Genomic DNA, 8,232 nt, shown 5'->3' with positions numbered 1-8,232 from the left:
TTTGGGGATGATCCCTATTTATTTAAATATTGTGCTGATCAGATTATTAGGCGATGTGTTCCCGATAATGAGATTCAAAGTGTTATCTCATTTTGCCATGAACAAGCTTGTGGAGGCCACTTTAGTGCTAAAAAGACAGTAACAAAAATTTTACAATGTGGTTTTTATTGGCCTACTCTTTTTCATGACGCTTATATTTTCTGTTCTTTGTGTGATAGGTGCCAACGTATGGGTAGCATTTCAAAGAGGAACATGATGCCACTCAATCCTATTCTTGTGATTGAGATCTTCGATGTATGGGGTATTGATTTCATGGGACCTTTTCCTCCATCTTGTGGTTATCAGTATATATTGGTTGCAGTAGACTATGTGTCGAAGTGGGTTGAAGCCACTCCATGCAAAACCAATGATCATAGGGTTGTAGTGAAATTCTTGAAGAGTAATATTCTGTCTCGTTCTGGTTTCCCTAGAACAATCATTAGTGATGGTGGTACCCATTTTTGCAATAAACCTTTCAAAACTCTTTTGAACAAATATTCCATTACACATAAGGTTGTCACCCCATACCATCCTCAAACCAGTGGCCAAGTAGAGATTTCTAATAGAGAGATCAAGCAGATTCTAGAGAAAACAGTTAGGCCAGATAGAAAGGATTGGTCTTTGAGACTTGATGATGCATTGTGGGCATATAGAACTGCTTTTAAAACACCAATTGGGATGTCACCTTATCGACTTGTGTATGGAAAAGCATGTCATCTGCCAGTAGAGTTGGAGCATCGTGCATATTGGGCTATCAAGCAATTCAATTTTGACATGCAGCAGACTGGTTCCAAGAGAAGATTACAACTAGCAGAACTTGAAGAGATCAGGAATGATGCATATGAGAATGCCAAGATTTATAAACAGCGAATGAAAGTCTTTCATGACAAACACATTTTGAGAAAAGTCTTTACACCAGGTCAGAAAGTACTTTTATATAATTCCCGATGGCATCTCTTTCCAGGTAAGTTACGTTCTCGATGGTCTGGTCCTTTTATAGTTCGTACTGTCTTCCCTTATGGAGCAATTGAGATTGAAAATCCTAAAAATGGTGATTTATTTAAGGTGAATGGCCAAAGATTAAAACCATTTTTAGAATTAAGAACACCAGAAGTTGAGGAGATACTTTTAGATGATCCTGTTTATCAGGATTAATTAAGTTCATCTTTGCACTCTTGTTTTATTTTAATAGTAGTTTTTTTTTCTTTGTTTGTTTTTCTTTTCTAGTATTTTTCTTTTCTAATGTTTTCTTTTCATTTGGTATTTTCTTTTAAGCTTTCCCAGCCCATTCAGGTGTGTTCTCTCCAACTTTCTTTTTATTATTTATGTTTTTATTATTATTAATTTTTTTTCTCTTTCATTTGTTTGCATGCATATCTTTTGTTTGTGAAACATTGAGGACAATATTCCGAATAAGTTTGGGGGTGGGAATAGTGTGTGCTTTGTTTGTTAAAAAAAAAATTCAAAAATTCAAAAAAAAATTGTGTTTTTTAGTTTTTACGTGAAAAGCCAATGATAAGAACTTGATTGACAATGAATATGATTTTTAGAAAGGGTTGAATATTGTCTTAGTTTATACTTGATTCTTGTGTTAGTTCCTCTTGATTGAGATTCTTTAAACCATGAGCACTAATATCAATTCTTTCGTAATTTTGACTTGAAATTTGATATTGACGCAGCCTGAGTTGAGAATTTTAGATAGAGTAAATGACTGTTTGTCTTGATTCTTATCTCCACAATACAAAATAGTATACACGGGCACCAAAGTCAGAAATAGCTACCTATAACCCTTAAGAGTGAAGCTATCCTTGAGTAATTTGGGCCTATGTACCACAAGTATGTAGAGGATAATCTACCATGAGAAGAAGGCTACCTTAAGGGGTAGAGTGAAAGCTCCTGACTATGGTTAAAAAAAAAGGAAAAAAAAAGAGAAAAAGAAAAAAAAATCAAGTGCATGTGCTAAAAAAAAAATCAAAAGAAAATGCACATAAAAGCCTGTGAGAAGAAAAAAATTTGGAGATCAAGATGATAAGATTAGTTTGACCTACTCTGTTCTTTGTTTGAGGCGAATGTTGTGGATATTGAAGATTTTAGGAATGAATTTGATTGAATTGATTTCACACACACACTACAAGAATCGAAAGAGAGATGGGATTGATTATTGAATTAAAGTTAGAACTTTGCCAATATTTGAAATTTTCTTTGAGCTATATAATTTTTGCAATCTTTGAGGCTATTTTTCATGTTTTATTTAAAGTTTTTTTTCTTTTAATTTAATTTTTTTTAATGATGTTTGTGGGTATCATCACTGAAGCCCTCACGAGACTATAACTAGTCCACTAGGGCCGCCTAGGGGTTTAAAGGCTTGTTGCATACGCTAAATGCAATCGCGATTACCTGCGAAAGTGGTTTAGTTAGGATTTACTTTTTGTTTCGTTACTTTTGTTTTTGTTTTAAATTTTAGTTTTGCTCGAGGACTAGCAAAATCTAAGTTTGGGGGTATTTGATGAGCATAATTTATATACACATTTTACCCTTAATAATATAATTGCTAGTTATATTTATTTGTTATTTTTAATTAATTGAATTGTTTTATTGAATAGGGAATTAATTGGAGATTGTTGATAAAAAGGGCATGAAAACACTTCAAATTGAGAAGGAATAAAGATTAAATTGGAAGACAAAAATGCAACCAAGAATTAATGGAAGTCAAGAAGACCAAAATTGGAAGTCAATCTCTTCAAAGGATGAACGGTGGGCATGCATTTGGAAAGCAAAGATTTGGCAATTTGGAATGCATGTGCTGGGCATTAAAAGAAGAAATCATTAATTGGCCTTTTGCTTTTGTGGTCAAACGCGTGCTTTGCTTTCAAAGTTTAGTAAGGAAATAATTTTAAAAGGCCTTGGTGAGTGGGCTTTATAAGTCGGTGGAGAAGAATTAATGCAATTAGAATCCAATAAGGATTAAACAAGTCAGTAACATTATATAAAGGCAAGAGGGCCACGGGAGGAGAGAGAACTGGAGACGCAAGGATTCAAGACAGAGAAGAAAATCTGCAGCAATTCGGCTTCCCCATGGCTGAATTTATTTATTTTGTTGCTCCCAATTCAAGTATGTCTAACAAATTTTCTTATACTGAGGTTAAGGATGAAACCCTATTCAATGAAATAATTATCTTTTTATTTAATTAATTCCCTATATATGTTCTTTGATGATTATGGTTTTTATTTCACATGATTAATTGGATGTTAATAAAATCTTTTCATCAATTCTGTCATGCATTATTGATTGTTAGGATTAATATTCGATTAATTCTATGCTTGGATCTATAAAGTTTATACATGATTATCTTTGATTTTATGTCTTTCATTAAATTGTTTACATGGAGTGCTTAGGAAACTTTGACTCTTTGTTATTCAATATGTTTACATGAGATTCTTAGATGTCATATTATTAAGCAGAAAAAGAACCTACATTAGATTTAATTACTTGGGCTTAATTGTTATATCCATGAGATGACATAGATTGATTTCGAGTTGTCACTCTAAAATTGGGGATTAATTAATAATTAGATAATTACTAGTTGAATAGTGGTGGATTCTGAAACCTTGGTAATTCTTATCTTATTGAATTCTCCTTTATTTTAATTGCTTCCTTAGTTTAATTGGTTTAATTTTCTTAAAAACTCAATTTGCTCAACTAGGTTATAATTAATATTAATTTTAGATTTAAATTAGACTTTTTAATTTATAACAATCCCTGTGGGATTGACCTCGTTACCACTATTCTATTTCTAGATTCGTGCGCTTGCGAGTATATTAAAATTTTCACAACAATACTTCGATTAGAAAAGTATTTGTTTTTTTTTATATTTGAAAATTACTAGAAATAAGTTATTTGAAGTGTGATATTTTGTGAAATGTTGAAAGCTTATGGTTTGGTTATAATTATGTTTTTGCTTATATAATGTTTACGTCTGCTGGCACTCATTTTTTTTTTTGGTATTTAAAGTTTGCATATATGGTGTGTATTAAGATTTTCAAGTTGTTCTTCAAACATATTCTGGGTAGTTTGATATATCACACGTTTCTGTGAATTCTTTAGTTGAGGCAATTGTTTTTGGTCTTAGCTGCATTGTTAAGTTCTTTACCACATAGAATTCCCTAATTTTCTTCTGTTAATCCAGTAATTGCAGCTTCATTCTAAGGTTCTTTATTTTCTATAAAGCATATATTGCTTCATTAACCCTCCTCTAAAATCAAACCAAACGTGACTTGTATTTGATTTTTATCCTTGAAAAATAGAATCCATCCTTTTCTTTTTCTCTTTATGCTGCTAATATGTATTTGATTCATTCCAATCTTACAGATCATTGTTGGATGCCGAATCAGCATACAATGCTTACAATTGTGAGAGGAAAATGAACAACCAATTGCCTGGTTCAGTTAGGCTTGAAGCTAGGAAGATTGACATAGAAACATTTGTTTAAGTGAATAATTGTATCTTTTTTTTTTAATTTGCCATTTCTATATGAACTACTCTTATTGTTGTAATGGTTATTGACACACTCAACCTTTGAATATATGGATAAAAAACCTTCAAAATATTTCCATGTTCAATCATTGAGCATTAGAGTAATACCATCCAACCAACTAATACACAAAACACAACTAAAATTATACAACAAAAGAATAAGTCAATGATCAATCTGTTAAGTTTGCTCCAAACTTCTCTGTCATTATCATTTTGTTGAAGTAGCAATTGCTGAAAACTCCCTTATTGAGAACCTTTATACGATATCTAAGATGAAGAATAAGGACATAGATGGGATTGCTAGTTTGTACAAAATAAGAACCATATTACATTCCAGAAAATATAAAATTAATTAAGCATAAATATAGAAATTGGATTATAACTTACAATGTAAGAATCAAAAGGAAACGATGGATAAATATCACATCCTTGTAATTGGTATGTGATCACAGGTTCCTAAATAATGACCATTATTTAGTGACCATTAAAAATTAAAAAATAAATAAATAATATTACATCAAAGAACATAAAACTTACTGGATCCTTATTGCTCTCCTACGTTGGGACTACAATATCCACCTCAGAAGATAATGGTGTTTGTACATTTGAATCCTGCAAATCCATAAAAAGATACATTAAAATTAAAATTAAATTAATTGTAGAATAATTAAGTAAGTAGTTTAATCTTACCTTAATTGTTGTCATCTAATTCTTCCTTTTTTGGCTCATAAGAAGATAATGGTGTTTATCAAACAACATCATACTTTTTTGGTTCCACATCCACATCATTATCAGTTTTTTTCATTATTTCTATCTAAATTGCTGTTCATCTAATTCTTCAAAATCTTCGACTTTAGTTTTTTTTTTCAAATCCTTCATTTTTATACCATGAAAAATAAATTATATTAATCATATATAATTAAAACAAAATCTACATTTCAAATATCTTATTTCTAATAATTTTAAAATATAAATACAATAAATCAAAATTTTCCTCAACATGCTAAATTTAATTACCTAGGTAGGTGAAAAAGGTCAAAAGTCGTCAAGCACACCTTCAAGTAAGGCTGGTCGGCGACGTGATCGGTGATGGGCTGGTCGGTGATGGGCGTGGCGTGGCAGCGATGATGGCTGGTCAACGATGGGCGCAGCGTGACAACAAGTTTCGTGGGTGAGTGACAGCCTGAGAGAAACAGCTTGCTAGTGGGTGAGTGAGAGAGACAGATCGGGTGAGTGAGAGGGAAGGTGAGAGAGAGAGAGAGAGAGAGAATAAGCGAGTGAGAGGGACGTGTAAGAATTTTGGAATTTTCAAATTCTTTAGATTTAATTTTGATATTTTTCAATGGCAAAATGTATTTTTAATTTTCAAATTTAAAACTTCGAAACGGCAGAAGAAGCATGCGTTTCTGGCTTCGTTATGGTCTCGTGGTGGCCGAATATCATTGCCCATAACGTAATAAATCATTGGTGAAAATGGTGATACTTGGGAATTTTTTAAGGCTATGCCTTTTTTCTTTACTTTAAAAGCCAATTTGTTTAGCTTTACCTTTGATTTGAATTTTTTGTTTCTGTTCTTTGCAGCCAACCAATGAAAATGGTGATACTTGGGCTGCAATAAGTATTGATTTAACAGAAACTACATCGGTAAGCCTAGTTGCAAGACAAGAACTACTTTGCAAAGCATGCTTTGTGTATAATTCTGAGCAAGGATTTAGTTTTTGAAGGGCAAGCTTGCTGGCTCGGTGTAAATGTTCCAAGTGCAAATACCACCTTATGTAAGCACAAAATGTAGTCTTTATTTATTTTTTAGTTTCTATATTTGTTTGTATAATTATATGATACTGGATTTGTTAGGAAATTGATGGGTGAAGTAGGGTCACAGGTAAAATGAAATTAGAAAAAAATAAAGAACAAACACAAAAGAGAACACCATAAAATTACGTGATTCGGCTTTTAGCCTACGTCCACGAGTGAATACAGAAAAAAAATATTTCATTAGTGATATGAGGATTACAAGTATTGTAATATTTTGGCTCACTTTCCAGAACCCCTATACACCCAATCTCTCACTCACTAATTACACAAGAGTATTAAAACTCTTAATTTTTCCTTTCTCACAAAAGATTGAAAAACTAAAGAATTGGATGCCGAGAGGGGAATTGAAGCCTTCTATTTATAGGCTTCATTTCCCCTCCTTTTTTTCCAATAAAATAATATTATTAATATTTTATTATTTTTCCTTTCAAATCTTTCGGCTTCTTCTTTCTTCTTTTGTTCTTTTTTCTCTTTTTTTCTCTTTTTTCTTCTTCAAGCAGTTCGACACCTAAAAAATGGCAGGCCGTGTTGAAAATGTTGATGGTTTGGCACCACCCACCTAGAAGGGTGGTGCCAACCATGACTTTGACATTCTCCCACTTGGAGATTTGATTGAGGATCAATTAATCTCCATACCATCCTTTTTGTTTCGCCATTGTTATGTTGCTTACGTCTCTGCTAGGCCACATGAGAATCTACTCCAAACAAACTTGTCAATATTGATTTATTTGGTCATAACATCTGCTAAGTTCTCCTTTGTATGGATTTTCTGTAAATCCATATTTCCATCTTCCACTATTTCTCGAATGAAGTGATATTGAACTCCTATGTGCTTTGTCCTGGAATGAAACGTTGGATTCCTTGCAATGTGAAAGGCACTTTAACTGTCACAAAATACAGAAAATTTCTCTTGTTTGTGCCCGAGCTCCTCCTCTCTATCTCTATCTTCAGCCCAATTGTTGTGGGTGGTGACCGATTTACTATATAATAGGCAGTTTTGGTTGCTTCTGCCCAGAATAAATTGGGTAGACCCGCAGTCCTCAACATAGCTCTTATTCGTTCTGTAAGAGTCTTGTTCATTCGCTCTGCCACTCCATTTTGTTGAGGAGTGTTTGCTACTGTGAACTGCCTCTTAATACTTTCTTGCTTACAGAAAGCATGAAACTCGTCGTCTGTATACTCGCCACCATTATCTGTCCTCAAGCACTTAATCCTTTTGCCGGATTCAAGTTCCACCTGCGCTTTGTATTTTTTAAACACTGGAAATACATCTGACTTTTTCTTAATTGGATACACCCAACATCTCCTGAAATAATCATCAATGAAATTCATCATATACTTTGCAACTCCCATGGATATGTCTGGTAATTCACAAACATCAGAGTGAACTAAATATAGAATGCATTTACTTCTAGCAATAGATCTACTGAAGTTTAATCTATGTTGTTTACTTGTAATACAATGCTCGTAAAATTGTAAGCTTACTGATTTGAGCCCTGGAAGCAATTTTCGCTCAGAGAGAATCTCCAAACCTTGTTCCAACATGTTGCCAAGTTTGAGATGCCATATCATCATTGACTCTTCTTCATTTGATGCAACACACGCATCAGTTTCCTACAATGTTTCCCCTTTTAGCATAAATAAATTAGCACAGATCTTTTCAACCTTCATCAATACAAGTGTGCCTTTAACAATCTTCGTAATTTCATTCTCCCCATGAGTTTTGTACCCATGACTATCCATTTTTCCTAAAGACAATAGATTATTCCTCAAGCATTTGACATGTCGTACCTCTCTAATTGTGCGAATACCATCAAATATTTTTATTTTGATAGTACCAATGT

Source organism: Citrus clementina, unplaced genomic scaffold (assembly GCF_000493195.1).
Source record: "Citrus clementina cultivar Clemenules unplaced genomic scaffold, Citrus_clementina_v1.0 scaffold_3, whole genome shotgun sequence".
NCBI lineage: Eukaryota > Viridiplantae > Streptophyta > Magnoliopsida > Sapindales > Rutaceae > Citrus > Citrus x clementina.
Note: the sequence above shows the minus strand (reverse complement) of the source record.